We start from the raw sequence: 23,056 nt of genomic DNA, 5'->3' as shown, positions 1-23,056 counted from the left end.
AGTTTGCAGGTCATTCCAAGCACCAGGAGCATAAAAGAAAAAAGCATGTTTGCTAAGTTCTGACAATACCCTTAGGACTGTTAACCAAATACAGGAACCAAATCTAGTGTTTGAGTTAATTATGTGAAACGTTTGCAAATTAGAAAGATATGGTAGTTTACCTAAAAGAGACTAAAGTAAATAAATACAAATGTAATTTTCGCCTTTTGATATAGAGATAACCGATCTAAGAAATCGTACAAAATACAGTGATGCGTCCGGAAGTCTGCGCCTGTGACAAAGCATATTGCTGCATGATAAACAGAATCTAAAGTAAATATAAAATAAATTATAAATAAAAAAATCACAATGGCGTATTTTAGATGTATTTTATGTAGTATAAAACCTGAAAATATATTAAGCTTATATTTGTCACAGACTTTTTATGCAGGCATTTACCCCAAAACCATTGTAAAAGCCAACTGAATTAAGGATGATAGAACTGGATGTGCATAAACGCCGACATGTTTTTGATTTTTCTCCTATATCGTCAATGCATCACTTTTTAAATGAGCATGAGTCAAAGAAAATCACCATTCTGTGCCTCTGGATGTTTTCAAGACAGCACATTCTGCTTGTCAAAATGAATCGGCAAATAAACAGCACCACCGCTGCATTTTTTAAAGCATGCTGTGACACACGACTACATTAACACTTCCTGATCTCCATCTATGAAAATTAATGAGTTGTTTCTGGCAAAACTTTCAAAGGTCATTAAAATGGTATTGAGGAGTACATGTCTAAGGGGACTTATGAGTCATATCAATTAACTAACACTAACCAATGCAGCCAATTACACAGGTTTCAGGATGTGTGGCTCTCATATGATGCACAATGCAGGTAAAGTAAATGAAAACGTGCGTGTCTGTGTGTGTGTTTTAATGTTAAACGAGACATGAAATCAAGACAGATGACATTTAAAAAATGGTTATGGCAATCATTGGATGAGCATCATGACAAAATTAGGGATGAGCGTTATTCTGGGTGAATAAATCATGCACACAGATGTATGAATAAATTAATTACATTAACAACTTAATCAGTAGGGCCACATAATTCAACTATACACTGTAAAAAATTGCTGTTAAAAAACGGTCAGATTCTACGATAAAATAATGTTTTTTCACTAAAACAGTAATATTCTGTTAAAAACAGTGCTTTCTGGGTAACATTTTTGTTTTCGAGAAAGTAACCAACTGCAGAAAACTGTGAGCTAACAGAGTTCAGATTCGATGTTTTGAAGTCTGTGTTTGAAATCACGCTTTGTGTCCTTGTTCACTATTTCATACACTAGTTAACTAATATAGTTCACCTGACAGTTTTAATGAACACTAATGAGTGAATTCAGACACTGATGAACACCTGCTGTTAATAATTACAATTACTGAAGAAAATAAACAAGAAACACAAACAGTGACTTGAGTTACAACATTAAATAAAATAAAATAAAATAAAACACCTTCAGTCTCAGCAGAGGATCATTAAACAACTCCACAAACAACAGCAGACACACTTATTACTGACTGATTTGACGTCCATACAATTCTCATTGAGATCCAACAGAAATTAAGGTGTTTTTTGTGTCACCGTAATGGAGTGAGGGGCTGATTTAGTTGGGTTCTTCACCCTTGAACTCATTTAAGAAGACTTTCCAACTGCTGTAATACAGAGTTTACAAAATGTTTGTACTATAGCAATAAAGTTGGGAAGTCAATAAATAGAGAAATCTATTTATCTGAAATTAGTTCTAATAAATGTTTTGGTATAAATCTGGATGAAGGGCCTCATGCAATAGATTTTATGCTTAGTTGCAGGTATTAATTTAATTAATGAGAAGTGGAAACAGAAAAGATACCTCTGAAATTACTTAACAGTTAAGAAATAACATACAAAAACAGTTCAGTTATAACAAATACACACCCAGACCTCATGAATGTGACCTTGTATCTCAACAATGGTAACATCTCAAATGTTTCATGCTGCAATGCATGCTGGGAGTGGCACTGTACAAATATCCCAGCATGCATTGCGGTATAAATAAATGTTGTATAATGGTCTAACGGTTTTCTTTATTTGTGTTTGATTCTGCTGTTGTTTATGTTTAGACTTTCAGTTGCCTGTTTGTGAGTTAAACTGTTAATTTTGTTAAATTTGTTGTCACCATTATTGAGGTTCATATTCTGATTATTGATGTCTCTTTGAGTGCGATTTACACCATAGAGCAGTGTTATTGTCCAAGATATTCTTAAAAACTTCCAGAAATCATTGCAATAAATATACATATAATGTAAAACAATAGATTTAACATTGAATAGGAGCAGTACATTTTATAATACTAAATGAGAACAGACTCTGCCATTTAATAGCAATATGAACATCACCAGATCTTATTTAGGTTTTTGGCTGGCTTGCCTCAACAAAGGAGCTTTTTAAACAAAGTTCTTAACAATTGCAGCAGCCAAGATAAATAAATGTTAAAAATGACAGGGCTAAGAGCCCAACTAAAGCAAACTCTGTTCTCCATGATGGTGACGTAAAACTTTTACTTTATCTCAAGAAGAACTTTAGTAGATGTTATACAAAAATACATGTATTAAGTAATACGCGTAGCTGGTGATGATGTTTGTAGAGTTGTTTAATCATCTGCTGATCATTTAAATGATTTAATCATTTGTTGTTCTTCAGGTTATTTCATTATAAAGCTGTGACTAAAGTTTTGTATGTTCTGTTCTTGTTTTTTCCCTTCAGTATTTCTTCATTTGTTCATTGTTAATCCTCAATTATCATTTAATTAGTCAGTTAATTAATGAATTTACTTCAGCTTTGCTCCATGTTTCTTGAACACTCAGTAGTGTGGACACTTCAATTAAAACTGAAGTATAGGCTCTGGGGTTTAAAGGGTTAAAGGTGTGAGAGGTAAAAACGCAGTGTAAAAATGTATTTTAACAGTAATATACTGTTAATTTACACAACGGAAGTAGACTGTAAAAAAACAGTATATTGCTGGCAACCACAGCTGCCAGTAGATTACTGTTAAATCAAGGAAAAACAGTATTTTACTGTAAAACCTGAAGCTAATTTCTTCTGTGTGTCACCGTTGTGGAGGAGAGTAGAGCCAGTGTATGAGTTAAAGATGAACAATGAACTGCTGATGTTATTCTGCATGTTTCTCTATTTAAAGATAGCGGCTGTTTAGTGGCTGATGCAGTCAGAATCTCTCTGGTGATTCCAGATTTACATGTATGTGTGCTGTTGTGAAAAATAAGACATTAGAGTTAAACCGAACTTTTCTAATTAACTAAAATAAGTTATCATTATAAGTATGCTTCTAAGCATATATAGCACATTACTTCATAAACTCATTCAGCAGTTGACCAAGTTGAGGCAGTTGCTTTCAGTGAGCAAAATGAGTTCACTTGAGTATTGTGTAAATCAATGTAGTCCATGTATTTTTACAGCAACATACTGTAAAATAACAGTACATTGCTGGCAACTGCAGCTGCCAGTATTTTACTGTTTTTTAACGGGACAATTTTTAACAGTGTAGCAATGCAACAGAGGATAGAAAATAAAAGTATATGGTGTCTGCATGCAAATTAAATTTGCTAAAGTATAACATTTAAAAAAAAATTATATGTATATATATATATATGTATATATATATATATATATATATATATATATATATATATATATATATATATATATATATATATATATATATATACACACACACACATACCTGTACAGTTGAAGTGAGAATTATTAGCCCTCCTGAAGAATTAGCCCCCATTTAATTTTTTTACCCAATTTCTTTTGAATGGAGAGATTTTTCTCATTACAGTTCTAAACATTATTTACAAACAATTATATATAACAATAATTAATTTCTTATAACTGATTTCTTTTATCTTTGGCATACTGTTTTACTAAATATTTTTCAAGACACTAGTTTTTTGCTTAAAGTGACATTTAAAGACTTAACTAGGTTAATTAAGGAAATTATTGTGATCAGGCAAGCCATTGTATAATAACAGTTTGTTGACAATCAAGAAAAAAAAAAATGCTTAAGGGGGCTAATACTTTTGACCATAAAAATTGACTCGGATGAGATCAGATCGGGCACGTTGTCTATTGTGAGTGACCTTAAGTTTCCCCATGTTTGCAACTTATTTATCATGTTTATTACACATAATGATAATTTATTTTAAATCTAACAGATGTGGGACATAAAATTGAAGTTATGCAGTGGTTTACTGAACCATGATGTGTGAGGGGATAAACAACATACTTACACATTTGTAACTTTCTTCTTAAATGTGTTTTTATGTTGCAAGTAGTATTTTAAATACATCATGGGTATATGAGTGAAAAAGTGATTTTTACATATGAATAACTTTACATTTTATATATTATCTATTTGCTTGTTTCATATGCTAAAATAATTATTTATAAAAAAAATAAAATTTAAATTTAAAAACTGCTTTTATTCTGTACGAAACTTTCTAAAGAATAACAAATATTACTGGGAATACTGTGAATCTTCGTTAAACATCATTTGGCAAATATTTAAAAAACAAAACAAAACAAATCATAAGAATGGTTGGTGATATTAACGTCCTGTCTGTGGCACATTAGTATTTGTGAGGGGGCAAGCTTTTCAAGATGGGTGGTGACCATGGTGGCCATTTTGAAGTCAGATATCTTGGATCCAACTCTTGTTTTTTTCAATAGGAAGAGGGTCATTTGACATATCAAACTTATTGGGAATTTCACAAGAAAAACAATGGTGTGCTTGGTTTTAACTTTATTCTTTCACAATTTTTTAACAAGTTTCTGACCACTTGTAAAATGTGTTCAGTGTGCTGCCCATTGTGTTGGATTGTCAGTGTCAACCCTCTTCTCCCACTCTTCACACACTAATAGCAACACCGCAGGAGAAATGCCAGCACAGGCCCCCAGTATCGGTAGTTTCAGGTGCAGCACGTCTTTTACCTTCATACCATAGACAACAAAGATAGTGGGGCCATTGTTCATCAATGGAAACCTAGAGGCCACTGAATGTTTGAAATTGCTACATGATGATGGTGTTTTCCTCTTTATGCACTGAAGCTGGCACGTTCCCTGAGTTTTTCCAGCAAGATGGTGCACCACCACATTAGGGGTGTCAGGTTTAAGCATTTCTAGATGAACAGTTTCCTGAAAAGTGGATTGGTCGCTGTGGGCCAATTGAATGGCCCCCAAGGTCTCCCGATCTTTTATCTTTGGGGTCATCTAAAGGCAATTGTCTAGGGTGTGAAGATAAGCAGTAAAGATCCTGTCTACTGTCCCAAGCGTCTCACATGCTGGCTCCAGGCCATCAGGCAGTCCTTATTGTCGACCCTGGACTACCACTAGGGTAGGGGATAATGGAATTTAATGCAGTGCTTCTTGTCCGGTCTGAGACCCACAATATATCGATTATCTATGAGGCAGTGAAGATCACTGATTTTTAAACAAATCAGACCTTAAACATGGCAATTTTATAATGGAAAGAGAGTTTACCGGAAGTGCTGAGGCTGGCTGGCTGAAATGAAAAGTCTGTGTGCATATACCCCATTGGATCAAAATATGCCTACTAAGATATACTAATCATACCTCATATCTAAATTATGATTGAATGTATTCTACGCATGGGATGATAACTGTTTTCAAGGTATACGCGGTTTGGAAAAGTCAAGGTTTTAAAACCGTCAAAATTTTGTGTAATACCGTTCCCAAGATATGTGTAAGATTTTTTATTTACTTTTTTTTTTTTTTTTAATAATTAATAATTTAGCCTGACATGTTTACTGCTCCAAAGTATTATAAATCTTTCAAAAAATAAAATATACTGTTTTGAAAAGTTTTTGGGGAAAAAAAGTTTACGGTTTTTACCCAGATAATAAAAAAGAATATCTTTTGAAGCAGTGATCACAATACCGTGAAACCGTGATTTTTTTACCTATACCATCAGAATCTTATACCGGCCCATGCCTAATGTATTATTTATAATGCAGAAATATATATTTTAAACTCATAATTAATTATACATTTTCCATATAAGTGGAGAATACATATCAATGCAACAAAATTTTCCATTAAAACCAACTTTTTGATCAGCAGCTCACTCTATTTGTAAATTTAATCTAAAACCATCCTCTACTCTTACACTCTGGTCCTCAATCTCCCCAGTGTGGGTGGAATATATGTATTACAAACACTCTCCTACAGTCTAAGTGAATGAAAAAAATCGTGCAATGGGAATTTGAGCAAGTTAAAATCAATACACTCCAATTTCATTTGGACATCAGGGATGCTGAATAAATGAACAGCACTTGCACAGACGGTCTTGAGTTTTTTTAATGAATTTTTTTTTCGCTGTTGCGATCTGCAGATATATCAGCTGCGATGATAAACATAAATGCAATCACTCTGTTTCTATCCGTCTGTCTGTCTATCTGTCGCCGCAAAGCTTAAGCTCCTGTGTCCTTTCCTGGAACCGTGTTTTTGGAGGTGGAGTCTGGTGAGCTTCGCCTGCTGTTCGGACATGGTGTGGAGAGCATTAATCAGGTGTCTATAGAGCGTGACTGCAGCTCAGAGAGGCCGACTGGCTTAAAGCGCCCAAGAAGAAAGGAGTTCAGAAGTTTCCCAACTTTCTTGAGACATATCGTTTAATTGGACATGGGTGATCGGCTGGACGGAAAACAGTCAATTGTGGCCGCAGACGAAGCTGGCCAAGTCGAATGACAGTAATATTCATTCTCGAAGTTGATAATGAAACTGTAAGCAAGTAAAGACATTGAAGAAAGATGAGATATTTCAGAGTCCATGTTAATAGGTTAAAGTGTAAGGTGAAGAGATAGATAACACATGTTACGATGAGCTAATAGATTTGCCTGTGTCATTTAACATACACAATCAATCTCATGAGTCTCTTATTGTTTGCCTGTGACTAATTCTAAGTGAATACTAGGGGATCTAACATGTCAAACTAGTTTTAACTTGTCTATAACCTGACAACTGAACATGGAATAAGCAGGATGATCAATAGCTTGCTGTGCATTAAATGATTTTACATGCACCTCTGCTTCTCGTTGAGTAATTTATTGCATCTGGATTGTGCATTTAAAATCCTTTAACGCACATCAATCTATCGATTATCGTTTATTCAACCCATGCTCCAACAACTTCTGGTGTTCCAAAGTTTACCAAAGTGACTTTTATTGATATGTGTGTAGTTTGAAGTAGTATATTGTCTGGTTTAGTCATGCAGATAACAATTTACTTTATTGCCCTTGTACATAGCACAATGACATGATGTATAGTCAATATCAGCTTATACTCACACACACACACACACGCACACACACACACACACACACACACACACACACACACACACACACACACACACACACACACACACACACAAATAAATGACAAACAACAGTTTACAAATAATAAGGAGAGTGGATTATGTTCTTAACCTGAGTGTGGGTGCTCAAGGTGTAATAGAGGTCACAGCCCCTGAAAAAAAAGTCTATTATTGTGTGTTTGATGGTTCTCTATCTCTGACCTTGAGGGCAGGGGATCAAACAGTCTATGGTCTGGGTGGGTGGGATCATCCACAATGTTTCTAGCCTTTTTCCCCAAGTCATTGTGCATAAACAATACCAAGTCGAAGTCCTGGATTTGCTCCCACACAATTCTCATTGCAGTCGTAACCACCTGGGTCAAGTCTTTCCGTTGTGTGCAGTGCAGCTGGCATACCAAACACTCACAAAATAGGATAAGATGCTTTCTATGGCACTCTTATTAAAGTTCATCAGTAGATGTAGGGAGAGTCTGGCCTGCTTCAGCTTCGTGAAGATGAAAAGTGTTTGAGTATTAAGGCTGATTTATACTTCTGCATCAAGCACAATTGACAGAGAGGATCATAAAAATCTACTGCCATCTAGGGTTTTGAAAGTGTTATTGCAGCGCAACACAAACAGCATGCAGAACTATAAATACATTTTGCTCATATCAGGCGCCGTGGGTAATGCCTTTATACACAAGTTGGTGGTGTTCAGGGCCACTTATTTGGTAAACAAAGCAAGTCTCTCAAAACTGATGCAGTGGTGTTGCTTTTTAAAATATATGGTCATATTTTCTACATGCATATTTGCAACTATGCATGAGCAGATCAAGTTCAGCTGGAGAATGAAATGGTGATCTCTTTTTTTAAGATGTTGCCATAGTCACTTGTAATATCTGCACTCTATTGATAATGCCTTTTTATAGTCACGGTGCATGCGCTTAACTCTGAGTTGGTCTTAAAATTGATTGACCCAACTCAGATCTGCTGTTCTGAAACCGAAAACTGAGAGTTTTTAATCTCTCTGTAAATCAACTCAGTGTTCAAGTTTAAACTCCGAGTTGGTTGAACCTCCTTACTGAAACAAGCCCAGGGTGTGTTGGAAAGTGACCAAAATTCATTGTTGAGTCAATATCTTAAACCAACGTCACACTGACATCAAATACTGACACTTATTCATCGGGTATGGCAACCAAAATTCAACGTCTGATAGACGTCATATTGGTAACGTCCACACAACTTCAAACTGTAACAGCCCTATTGACATTATGTATTTAGCATCTGCAAATGCAAAAGTGTTAAAAGTAGTGCTATAATGACTTCATCTTCTCTGGATAGATTCTTATAAGCAAACAGGTGTCTAATTGTGGAGATACAATGCACTTAATATGCTGCAAGATGAACCTCTCAAAGCATTTTATAATAACAAGAGACAGTGCCACAGGATGATAATCATTTAGGCAAGAAACAGATGAGTTTTAGCGACAGGTATAATAACGGAGGATTTGTGGGACTCTGGAACAACACCGAGCTCCGGGGAAAAGTTAAAGTTGTCCTGAAGTGGATCTACACTTGATTTCAATGTCCAGTCAGACACCTGATCCAGCCCTTCAGCCTTGGCAACGTACATTTTTCTCAGTGCAGCTTTCACCTGACAACACTGAAGTGCCAGTTTCTGTAAGCTTGATGCTGTTGATTTTCAACCTGGGGCAGCTGAGCTGTCTCTTCTCCACCTTGTGTTTCAAAGCAGGCAAAAAACGTATTAACGGTGTCGGGAAGTGCTTGATCATGGCTCATCATCATCTGCTTTCCATTCCTGTAGCATATTATGGCCCTGGCACGTCTCCACAGATGCTGGAGATTGTTGTTGTTTTCAATTTGTCTCTTAATGTGTTACTTGTACCCGAGTTCAGCCTCCCATATGCCTTTCCTTAGATCATTCTGGGCTCTCCAGTAGACTTGAATAAAGTCCTTTAGGCTCTGGCTTTGAATAAAATCCACACTGTGCTGTTCAGCCATGGTTTCTGGTTAAGAAACACTTAGATCTTGTGGGCAACACAGAGTGCGCACAGAACTGTAGAACCAAAAGCAACATAGTGTGCTCCTCCATATCAGTTGAAGTGGCTTCCTCACTTCATACTTGTATGGTTTTAAGAGTTGACCTTGATTGACAGATAAGTGGTCTGTACGCTGGTATCATTATCATTGAAATGCGGTCTGACCAAGTGTGCTGCACACCTTCATTTGAGTGACACTCCTCGCTGTTAGACCGCCCCCTTGGTGCTGGCTGCAGTGCAAGTCATAAAGCCTGCCTCCCCCATGTTAACCAACAAGACTTAAGCCCAGGGTTTAATTTGTGCCTGAACAAGTCAGATCTGGCACCTCTGAAACTGATCTGGCACCTAATTTTACTGATCCCACTTCCGCACGACTCTTCTGTGACTACCCAACCTCTTAACTTGGGTCATTTCCAAAAATGTATGTCGTTTATATGTTATTTTTCATAATTTTCAAATATTATTTCCTCCCCTTTGAAGATAATTCCAACAACCTATTATAATATATATTTTTTGTGCTCACCATAGCTTAGTGTAACTCAGGCTAGAGTTGAAAGAGTATGAAAGATTGTTTATTTTGCAGTCCAACATGTATTGTTTTAAATAAATTATTAAAAACATCTTACAACACACGTTTTTTATTTAATCACATATTAATATGTGTTTTTTTAAATGTAAGTGCTTATATTTATTTAGCGAGCCTTTGTTATAGTGCAGATATTGGTGAAATGAGAAGTTCAGGGGGTGTGGTTGATTTTATGTAAAAGCGTTTGGTTGGAAGCATGATTCTGCAGCTGCGTCTCTGGCTCCATCAGGCAGTCTTTCTGCGCATACCAGGCTCCAATTTCAGCTGGGTTTTTTTTGTGACCGTTTGTACCCGTCATGAGGCATTTTGCATTCAAAGTGTTCAATGGAAAAAGGCGGTGTCACGTCGTCTATATTTATAACAGTCATTGGGTCTGACATGCCAAAATGTGGAAATGTTGCAGCTTTATAAATCCCTAGGCGATATATTCCCCAGAATATTGTTGTCTCTGGTCTAGAAGTTAATGTACTTGAAAAATTAGGGAAACACAGTTATCCGTTCTGTAGAACACGATTAAAATAGCCTTTGAGCAATTATTTGGCTGTATTAGTACTATGCAGCTTCTCCAGTGCTGTCCTAGAATTACTGCTGGGACATACACAACTGTAATCAGGAAAACAGAAAGCTCTCTTGGCATGTGGAATAGCCTGCATTTTACCACCAGTTATTCCAAGTCTTGGGGGGAGAAAGTTTCAATGTCATGTATTTCCAAACACCAGTTTGTATGAACATAGATGCACACTCCACCATCTTTTCTCTTACCAGAGGCTGCAGTCTTGTCAGCTCAGTGCAGACCTTCAGTTCAAAAGCTTAGTATGTTGCTGTTAAGCTACAGTAGACCTCTCTGAGAATCATCTCGTAGTTTTCCATGCCTCATAAGCTATCTTGTTGATGATGAACCAACCATTTGCAAGAAAGAGACTCTTAAAAGCTGTTCTATGTGGATTACTGTGTAGTTTATCACATAGGCCACATCTGCAGCCCTGCATTTGACTCTGCTTCCTTTTGAGCCTCGGATGCCAACAACAGATGCCAGTAGCTTGATGATACACTGAATCTTTTTGTGGTATTAAGTCCAGCCTCATATTGGTACTCATAATTGGCATTGTCTGAAATAAGAGTTCATTTTCTTTGAATTGACTAGCATTTAGTGTCTAACACACAAAACAAAACAACATCATTATGCACCACCATAATGGATTATGTACGCAGTACAGTATAAAAAAAAACAAAAATGAAAAATAGTAATGAGTTGCCACCACTTGTTCTGTTATGTTACAGTATATCATGTCACTATATATAGTTGTAAATAGTTAACAATAAATTCACTTTGTTAAACTGTTTGGAAACTTTTTTCAACATTTAAACTAGAAGAAGGAAATGTCAAGTTTTCATAACATTTTCCTTCTGCAGCATAAGCAGTAACAATTGCAAATATAATTACTTAAATATCAAACAAAGTATATGAAAACTACAGGACTAGATCAAGAGGGCAAGATAGTCCCGTGTCAAACTGGGAAACACAACTATGACAAGTTTCAAAATAAAAGACGTGAACATGAACAAAAGTAGACAGTGCCAACCCATTAACCTTTAATGTCAACTTGTCACAAAAGAAGAGTAAGCTTCTTTGTGTCTTAAATGCTTACTTTACAGTGTGTTAATATCACACTTTTTTAATAATAGTTTGAATTATAAATATATAATATTAAAATTATTAGTTGTTGGACTTATTGTCATGTTCATTTTAAAGCGTTAGTCATTTAGTTCTTGTTAGATTCATTTTAGTTATAGTTACTATATCAAGTGAGAATGATGACTTTACTCTTTACAATTTGTTATTTTATGTATAAACCTAAAAATGATTAAAAATCCTACAATAAGTTAATAGAAAAAGGTACAGTATTTTATGTTGCGACTATTTGAGGAAGGCAAAGTTGACTTTGTGCGACAAGGTTGTACTTTATCTCATCTGCTTAGGGAAGCGGAGCCAATTATAAATCTTTAAATGGCCTTTGTTGCTGTTAATACCAGTCTAAACATGGAGAGAAACATTAAATTGCTATTGATAATCATAGATTAATTATACCGTATGTCCTCTGTATGCTCAGATCAAACGTTTCTGAGATTTAGCGCGGTTAAAGAGCACTTATTTTGAAAAGAACAGGATTATGTATTTTATAGGAGTATCTTATTTCTAAAATGCATATAAAATAGCAGTACCTTTTAAATATATGTAGCTAAACAGAATATATATATATATATATATATATATATATATATATATATATATATATATATATATATATATATATATATATATATATATATATATATATATTTATATATATATATATATATTGAATATTCTAAAATAAAAGGCGTGAATGACCTTTTCAGTGCTGTCTCTTTGAACGACCTTCCCAATCCCAGTCTTTTAGCAATAACTCTGAGAAACTGTAGCATCCGACTCATAAGTCAGCAGAGTACATGTTGGATAAATTCAGCGAAAAACACCTGTGCACATCCTGATCAAGTGAAAGCAAATTAATAGGTATCCTATATTGGTCATAACCAGTAAGATCCCTAAAACAAATTCAAAATTCCAATATTTGACCACTCATTTATCAATTCAAATGTTGTCAAAAAGGTGACTTTGTTAGTTAAGGCCAATTTTAAGAAAAAATGTAAAAGTTTTTTTGGTTAAAATAATAATGCAACATATATATATTTATTGACTAAATCCTAACTTCTGCATAGACATTTAGCCCACATGCAACGCATGACTTCACTGCAACGATGTGCGGCATAATACCAGGAAGCTTAAATAAGCCAGGCCTGAATATACTGTACATCAGGACTATTCAATTAGTTTTTCATGGGAGCCAGTTCATGAAAAGCATCCCAAATGAGGGGCCGGACAGATATGACTTGCAATATGAGTGATGACACAACAGCATATGAGCCCATATGTTGTATTTTTGCTCCTTAAGACAATTTAAATGCAACTGAGACGGTCATATTAGAGAGTCCTGCAACCTACTTGACAAAAAATGGCACTGAAAACAGAAAGAGATCCCAACAAATAGCCAGAACAAGCAAACCCTTCTTGCTCTGATTAGGAGAGGAATGGGGTCATGCGGTTTGTCAGATATAGAAAAAGCAGCGGAGAGGCGCAGGGAACTGCTGAGCATGCAACAGGTTGTAGCAGGATTAAACCATATTGCTCATTAAGATATAAAAGCGTGAGTGTATCAAAGAAGCCTCGCGCAGCAGAAGGCGGGAAAATAAGGAGTGTTTCCCACACAGTTCACACGACTTTTTTGTTCCAGCAACTTTTGTTTCTGCTGATAATGAGCATGGCTGTCTTCCATTCTCATTGTGGTCCTTGTTTTATTCTTACCCTGCCATACAAAGGCTCCTCTGATCACAGCAGCACACCGGCAGGAGAAGATAGAGGAGAAGGAAATCAATGGGTTCATTGCTTTAAGAGATAAAACGCTTTTAGGCTTTAATTATTTCCTCCTTGTAGTTTTATGAGTTTGCTTACCACTGAATTCAGAGGTGAAAACTTCCCGGTGACTGCTCAGCAAAGATAATACATTTGCACTTTCCACATCTAAGAAGAAAACTGCTAAATTGCAAAGACGGTAAGCAGCAGGGAGAAGGTGCAAGCAAATGAGATCCAGCATCTGGCATGGTTGAAGTTTTCACACTTGAGTGTCAATCTTGAGCAAGAGCTTTCTCTGTTCTCAATTTACCTCCTGTGCACCAAACAAAAAGGAAGCATGAGTAGAGAATTTAATGCTATTATTTATTAAAGCTGTACTATTATGTGTGTTTTTCTGTTAGCCTCTGCCGGAACATGGTTTCAAGTGCAGATTGTTCTTCAGCTCATGTAACGGTTTATAGAAAATTGTATGATAAATGAAAGTTTAGGGTCATATAAGAATGTTTTTGAAAGATGTCTAAATCTCAAGCTATTTGAATATTTAGCATCATTTCTTTGGTTTTAAGAGTCAATGGATCCTTTAGAAATCATTATAATATTCTTTTTTTTTTTTTTTTTTTTTTGCAGCTTAAGATAGATTTCTAAATAAACAGTTCTTCTACCTAATTAAAATTAAAGAACAGTTTATATCTACTGCATGTGACTTTTTCAGAAATGTTGCGTTCTTTATTTTTTTTATTTTAATTCTTTTTTTTTATTAAATTAAATGGTTTTTTTTTATCTTTTACCATTTAACCAAGGCACTTCAACAAATACGCAGTAATCAATATTACAAAACAGCAATGATTGCAATAGGAAACCTTTAGGTTTAAGGTTTAGGTTTGACTGCATGCTACAGGAAGCATTCTCTAAACCATGACACCTCTTCCTTCACCTTTTTTCTTCTTAACCTAAAAGTCCATGGGTTCACTCTCTCCTCAGTTTAAAGGTTATTGCACACTGAAACTGAATTTTTTATCTGTAATTTTTGCACGTTAAAAATTATATTCAATGGCAGCAGTTTAGAAAACATTTTGGTCTACATAGTGCCTCAATTCATGTGGCAATTTTCAATAACCATTTATTCCCTCCCTCTATATTTGACTGTGTTTTTGATACTTGGTCAATGAAAGGTCTAGCCACTTTGAACGATTTGTATGATAATAATGTTTTTTTTCCCAGACATTTTGTTCAAATACTGTTCCCCCATTTTCCAAATCAGCCCCCGAATCTGAGTTTGATCAAATTCTTAACCTCAATCCAAGTCAAAGATGGCTGATGTCTAAAATTTATGTTAGAATAACTCCAACTGGTTTACTTAAACAAATATGGGAGCAAGATCTGGGTACTGAAATTTCTGAGGACCAATGGAAGGAAATTCTCAGTTTAGTTCATCTATTTGTGTCAGACACGCCTTATTCCAATGTAAAGTACTTCATGCAGTAAGACCCATTTCGCTAATGCCAAACTTTCTAAAATATTTCCGGACAGAAGCGGTGCCTGTAACAGATGTAAGCAGTCACCAGCCGATTACCTTCACTTGTTTTGGTCCTGTTGAAAATTAACAATTTAATGGTCTAATATTTTTAAAATTCTTTCTCAAGCCCTTAATACAATCATCACTCCTGAATAAATTAATTGATTTCTGTATTATTTTTTGGCTTATTATTTTTTTATCTGTGTCTTGATCCATCTTTGCATACTTATTCTGGAAAACACAATAAAACAGTGAAAAAAAATATATATATTTGATCTCACTTTGTGTGAATTGTATCGACACATTGCCTCCAAAACCTTTGTCCATCAGAAAAAATTTGGAGCTAGGTTAGATTTTTCTTCTTCTGCTTTTCGCGTTCGAAAAAGTGATTTGAGAGGTGTTTTGACAGTTCAGAGCCACTGTACAAGTGGAAACTATGCACACAAACAGGCTCCTCTAGTTAGTCTACTCTCTTTTTTTCTGCTGATGAAGGTTTGGCACTGTATGAGAGACACCGATCTGATTGACAGTTAAACTGCAGTGTCATCCCTTTGGTCTGCATCTAGACAGCCACTTTGGAATAGCTCATGGCAATTTGTCAGTTAATGAATAGCTCAGTTAATGAGGCAGTTCAGAGTCCTGATGTAAACCTGATTAAAACCTTGAGATATTTTAGTTGGAAGCTTCCTATCATCAGATTATCACCAATAATTGTGGAGAATGTGAAAAGATTATATTCTGAGTTGCTTAAAAATTGGAACTATGGAAAATAAATAGTTAGTATAATCAATTCTGCATTGATTTAGAGATTTTTAAATATTTTTAAAAAGCCTAGCTCACCATTTGCTGTTAAAAACTAAGCAGAGATGATTTCAACACATAAAAATTTATACAGAATCGTTTTTTTTTTCCTACAAACTGATTTGTAGGGTTCTTTTTAATGTTTTTTTTTTTTTTTTTTTTTTTTTTTTTTTAACGAAATATGGTGAGGATTAATAGCATTAAATTAAAATAGAATAATTGGAAGTTATAGCTTGGTAAACTGAATGGTTAGCTTGCAAAATGTACCCAAATGACAGTCTTAGCCTTGATTATACTGCATATATAATGATATTATAACCATATATTTCAGTTTAGTTCAGACAACATGCATACTAAAACAGTTTTGTTCCGTATCATTACAAATCCTATAGAGTACCCATTAAAATTTGTTTTAGCCTGTGGAATTGCTTTGGTGGGCTCAACTCATACTATTGATCACGACACCATAACAATACCATTAGGGGGCAAAGCCTGGTGCAATACAAAGTTTTGCAAGTAACGTTCACTATAGCAAATGGTTTAGGGTATTTCGAGTCTCCAGTTTAAAACTCTGGACACCTGCAGTCAATAGACGGAACTGACAAGAACAGATGTTAATTTCCCTGAATTATGGACTCAGTTTCCTAAATCAGATGCAATCCGATGGCTTGGTGAGCACAATCCACAAATTCTAATGAGAAAGTATAGGCATGTTATTGCTCTGCCCATGTTTGAGATAATCTATCCGGCCCTGCAATCACCATCTTGATTTGGCCCTGGAGGAGCCATTTGGTGATTGCTGCGCTGTTTAATTTGCCCTCAGTCAGCCGGCGTCTTGATGCGTCCGCCAGTGGCTGCTCTTATGTGCGTGTCGTTCAATCAGTCTGTCTGAGGAGCCCAGGCTACCTCTGATTGTCATTGTTAATGATCAGAGAACGTTTGTTTCATTCACCCGAGGCAAGAGCTGCTTTCAAATAACACAAAGGCGAGGCTTCACGAGACAAGAGATTTTTCTAATCTAATGGAATGGCACATTATAAAGTGAATGACTTAAAGAATGCATCAAACTGTCTTTGTAGAAAAGCTCAGAAGATGCTTTTTAGAAGGCACTGTTGTTTTCATATTATTTCATAATTATTAATGGCTGTTTGTGGATTCGAAATGAGCTTGTGTCAACATGAAAAAGAACATGACAAGCATAACATCACTAGGAGTTGATCACAATGGAGGACTATTCATCTGGTTGACTAAATATTTATCAAATATTTATATTAATACTATAATTCAAAACTTTTGAAAACTAAGTTGCATCTGTAATCACATACTTCAATACTACATAGTACGCTAAAAACGGTATATTAGCCGAGTAGTATGTCTAAATTTATAGAATTTAAAAAACAGTATGCGAGAAGTAACCGGATGACCTAGTACTTCTGGCAAGATTCTAAAGTGTACATTAGATGGATGCTGCGTTATCCCATTATGCTCTGTGAGAGAATTCCTGAATAGGAGTGAAACGACTGTGGAGAAAAGAACATTTATTTTTATTACTTTTGCGTCTTCATTTTACATTAGAAAAAAAAAATGTTTAGACTAATAACATATTATTCAAGCTTTTTCTTTTGTTTGATACCATATATTGACCAAGCATATGCCTTTTTTTTTTTTTCTTGATGTGTTGCAAACTTTTTAGAAGGAACTACTGACAAGAATAACTATAGTGTGGGGGCCCTTTCTCAAGACTGCTGTCTAACAAGTAGTCTAGACATGTTACAAGGAGCTGGATGCATGTAGAAGTTGTAAAATATATTAAATATACATGTAACTGTTCAGTTCTGGTATGCAGAGAAGGGTTGCAAAAAAAGAAAGTATGTTTGGGGTTCAAGATAAAGGGCTGCAGAATGACTGATAAGTAGGCCCACATGGAATCTGTTCGTGCAGAAATTTTTAGCCCATCACTGAGTCTATTTATTTACTTGTGTAAATGTGTGTACATTTATATTTATTCAGTTTTTAAACTAATTTCAGTAAAGCTATTGACTAATATGAAAATGTTCATATCATTTATTTACAATACAGTTTGTAAAGTAATATTTTATTAATTTTTGTAGCAATATTATATGAGAGACTTGCTTCGTTTACAAAATAAGTGAATTAATAGTATTTGCATTCTGAACATTAAATAACAATTTTATTTCAAATGTTTCGTTTTTGGTTATGATACTTCCAAAATGATTCCTCATAAATTTGCAGATTTTTAAAAAAAATTATCTGCAGAAATAGTAAAAAATGTCCACAGATTCTGTCTGGCCCTACTGATAAGTGAACTTCACCAATACTCGACCTGTTAGTATAAGTTGTGTATATATGCTGGAAATGTATGTTAGTTGCAAACCTCCCGAATGTAATTCTTGTATTGCATTGTGGTAACGTAACCTAGAGTTCGGTCCTCGAATGATAAATTTGTATATATAAATTACTAATATTTTTGACATTGAAAAAAACCCTCTCCTGACATTTTTTTCTTGAACATGCATGGAATTGGCTAGATATTCCAACATGATGCAACTGACGAGGGTAGGTCATGCGATGATGATAAAAGGATATAGTACATCCATGTTCCATTCATACTACTGACATTTATACTGTATAGAACGTACTTATCTAAAGGCTGAGTATTACATTTAAATTCAAATGCAGTACCTACTGAGTAGTGGGTAATTTTGGACGTAGCCGTAGTGCTTTTTTGTTTTGTTTTGTTTGTATTGCTATTTATTAGTTTGTTTGAAACTATGACTTTTATTAAAGGTCCCGTGAAATGCTTTGATATTTACATTTTTATTCTGTTTTTTTTTTTATACCGTTTGACATAATCTTAAATAAAACATGAAGAGAGGGTGGGACATAGAGTAGCTCCTCCCCTTTTTAAACAAAACAGCATTTTTTTTTATCACAGCTGCCAGTGAAAGAGACTGAGCTTAAGCACATCAAATAAAATAAAAAAAAAAAAGTGTCTTGAATGGGGCAGGACATACCAGAGATACTAAATATATATATATATATATATATATATATATATATATATATATATATATATATATATATATATATATATATATATATATATATAGTTGATCCTTAGTTGAATGCAAGCTTTGTGTTGTGTGAAGGACGCTGGACAACGTGGTTAAGGATCCAAATGCAGGTTTATTACAAGAATGGTCAAGCAGACAACAGAACGGTCTAACAGGGTCAAACACATACATACAGAGAATCCAGAGTCATGGTCAAAGAACAGCCGAATGGTCAGTCCCGGCGGCAAGCAATGTAAACAGACAAAGCAAGGGTCAAACAAGGCAAGGCAAGGGAAACCCATCGTAAATTTCACTAAACAGATAAACAAGACTCTGCCCAGTTGTGTGTGTGCTGTTTATATAGTCCTCCACTCAGTCCATGAATAGCTTCAGCTGTGTGTTTGCAATCAGCCTAAAACAGGAATTGGTGTGTATGAGGTGCATGCTGGGAGTTGCAGTTCTTTATTGTGGTGTGTGTGTGTAGTTCTCCAGCAAACCGCAAGGATTAGATCGTTGGAGATTGTGACACTTTAAATGTTTATATCAGGTTTATATCTTCTAAATACTTATTTTTCACTGTTTTGAGCAAACTAGTTTATAAATATCCTTAAGACTAACATACTTGTTATGATCGAGCAGCATTGCCCTTGCAATCTACTGGAGAACAGTCCCTGTCATATACCTGAACTAGAAATCCCATCATGCCCTGCAGTCACACACAGGTTTCAGTTCACCACCTGATTACACACACACACACACACACGCACACGCACACACACACACACACACTCACACACACACTCACACACACACACTAAATAAACACTACAGTTCATCACCACTGATTACTTGGACTAAATATAGACCACCCACAGAGATATCAATTGCTGAGTAGGCATGGGACGATAACCAGTTTCAAGGTTTACTGCGGTTTGGAAAAGTCAAGGTCACCACTAAAATGTTCTGTTAAATCATTGCCAAGGTTCATGTAAGGTTTTTAATACAGTTTTTTATGTGTTGTAAAGAAATCTATGTTTTTTAAAACTAATTAAAACAGCAGAAGTCAAGTGATTTAGCCTTATGGTGTCATGAACTATGTAGCCTGACGTGTTTACTGTTCCAACTTCAAACTTATTTTAGAGCAGTAATAACAATACCATAATATTGTGAGACCATGGTATTTTTATTCAAGGTTATCATACCATCAAAAACTTATACCGGCCCATGCCTATTGGTGAGTCTTGTTTCCTGTAGTTAACTTTACAAAGCATTTTTGCCTTGTTGTGTTTTGACTCTGCCGTGTTTTGGTTATGGTTCTTAATTGCTTGCCGCATGCCTTGATCTATTCGCCTGTTTTATTGTTCACTCTTGATGATCTGTGTGTGTCTAGCTGCTTTTGTTTTGACCCTTGCCTGCCTGACAACTAATAAAGCTGCATTTAGATCCTACCCCTGCTGTTAAACTCCAGTTCATTACAATATTAATACTAGCATCTAAAAAACTTTATTTTAATTTCACGGGACCTTCAAGCATAGATGCATTAAAATGATTTCTGAATGACCATGTGACACTGAGGACTTTAGTAATGATGATGAAAATTCTGATGATGATAATGGTTTCTTTACATCAGTGTGTAGGTTTACATAGAATTTACACCAATAATCCGATTTTAATATGATTAAGACAATACTCTGATTAAGAGTCTATATAAAAGTAAATATCAATTTTAATTTTGATTTATTGTTGTTGTTTTTTTTTTTTTATTAATTGTTCCTGAATGAAATTAAAAAAGGCCAGATTGCAATTAAAGTCATCAAATTAAAAATGAATACCTGAAATTACATGAAACTCTGGAGGAAATGTGAATAGTGCGACGTTAATTGTTCAACGATTGTAATTGTAATAAAAACATGATCGTGCTATAACATGTAAAACAGGATCATGAAAAGAACATTCAAAAAGCATAAAGCATAAAGCACTCAAAAGCACATTTTTAGCTTGATAATATTACTATTAAACCAATGAAGGCATATGGTGTGTTTTGAGATTTTTTTTGTACTTTTCCGGAACTTAAATAACTCAGGAATATCCTATCTCTGGAAACTTTGGATTTCACTTTGAATATCTTAATTTGTGTTGCGAAGATGAACAAAGGACTCAGCGATCTATAATGACTTGATGGTAAGTATTTATTGACATACAGCAATTTACATTTTAGGGTAAACTAACACTTTAACTAGTTTTATTTATGTATGATAGAGATTACGTTTACACCAAATGTTGTTAAACTACTGCTTATTGAATTGCCTCAATGTTGTGCGCACTACCATGCTACCTTCCAAAACCAGCCCAATTTTACTCTTGTCAAAAAAAATCAGTCAGCCTTCTTTTTTTTCAAATGCTTTTTTTCCCCTAATTCCTAGCATCCACTTTTTTTTTTCTTTTCAAAGTTGACTGCATTCAACTACAGAACCCAGCAAACGTGGGATCCAGAGCCAAAGCATCCTGAAAACACATCCAAGAGCTCTATTATTACATTCAGACATTTGTAAGACTAGGGTCTCGTGCTTATAAAGGTGTAATTACCATATCTACATCATGTCATCAGCGAGCTGGTTTTATCATGCAAATGGATCTCTTCAGTAAATGCACCCCAGTGCAATACCACACACAGCTGCATGAACTGACATGCTAATGAGACACTGTAGACAAAAGTATAAGAACAGAGGACAGGCTTTTAGGATCCACCGCATCAATCCACACAAGCCCTATATCACAAACTCTATCCTTGAATAATACATATGTAGGCCCAAAGTGAAAAGCAATAACTCTGATTCATTATAAATAAGTCCCCGTCCTATTATAGATGGATATGCTATGGAATAAAAGCATGAATGAATCTGAATTTAAAGCCAAGTCAGACTGAATCAACAGAGGAGCTATTTACATGGTAAACACTGTTATTCGTCCCTGCCAGAGCCATTCAGAACGCGAGGATGCAACCCAGCTGAATGCAATCTACTCCTTTGGAGTGGCAGAAACAATAAACGCTAATGAGCGGTCCATCTCCAAAATATTATTTACAGTAGCTGCATATATATGAGCGCATTTAGCATGCAGCCCCTTCAAGAGGCCTTGTTTGGTGCCAGCTGCTTTTAAATTGTCTCAGCACCATTTCCTCTCGAGATCTGCTCACATCAGCAGAGGATAAAAGGGGAAATTAAGGCATTGTCGACTAGAGGAGCTGTTTCTTCTCATTCTCTTTCGCAGACACACAGTTGGAGGGGATGAAGCTGGGGATTTGCACTGTAGACTTGAAAGCAGTTGTTTGTCAGCCGTTTTTCCTCTCCTGCTTGATACAAATCGTATTCTGCATAGAAGTGCTTATGAGAATATATTCTGTGGACAGGGAGCTTGGAGAGATTGAGCGTGCACTCTTTTGCGGCTCCTTTCTCTTATGTTAATATCGATATTCATGACCTACCTGCTTGGACTATGAAAGTAAAGAAGCATTGCTGGATGAGTATACAGACACAATTGATCTATTCAGTCTCTAGTAGTAGCTAAAGCAAAGAGAAATGGAAGCATAAGTGGTATATCAGTCAAGGGCACAACAAGATTTCATTAGTTCCTTTTTTCATTCATTCTTAAAATAATACTTTACATAAATAAAAAAAAAAGAATTTAACCACTATTGACTCTGAAGTGGTTCCAAAGCTTTATGAGTTTCTTTATTCTGTAGAATACAAAATAAGTTGTTTTCTTAAGCTGAAAAACAATTTACTTTGATAATAGGACAAAGAAATACTATGGAAGTCAATGGATTTAGGTTTTCAGCTTTCTTCAAAATACATATTGTGTTTGGCAAAAGAAAGAAAGTCAAAAAGGTTTGGAACAAGTGAAAGGTAAGATTGATTACAGAGATTCTTTTTAAAAGGTCTTTAACATCTGTCATTTGCATTTAATCAACATTTGCTTTGGTATCATATTTGCATTAGCCATCGCTTTCAGTTTTGAACCTGTATGAGTGTATGTGAATGAGTGCGTATGCCAAGGTGATAATAGTTGTAGATTTTTTATTACGTTAAGTTTTTATTTCGTTTTGACTTTTGTTTTCAAATTAAGTTAGTTTTATTTATTTATTTATTTATTTT

The sequence above is a fragment of the Danio rerio genome, chromosome 3 (assembly GCF_052040795.2).
Source record: "Danio rerio strain M-AB ecotype USA chromosome 3, GRCz13ab, whole genome shotgun sequence".
Lineage (NCBI taxonomy): Eukaryota > Metazoa > Chordata > Actinopteri > Cypriniformes > Danionidae > Danio > Danio rerio.
The sequence above is the reverse complement of the archived record's forward strand: the minus strand, read 5'-3'. Positions refer to the sequence as shown.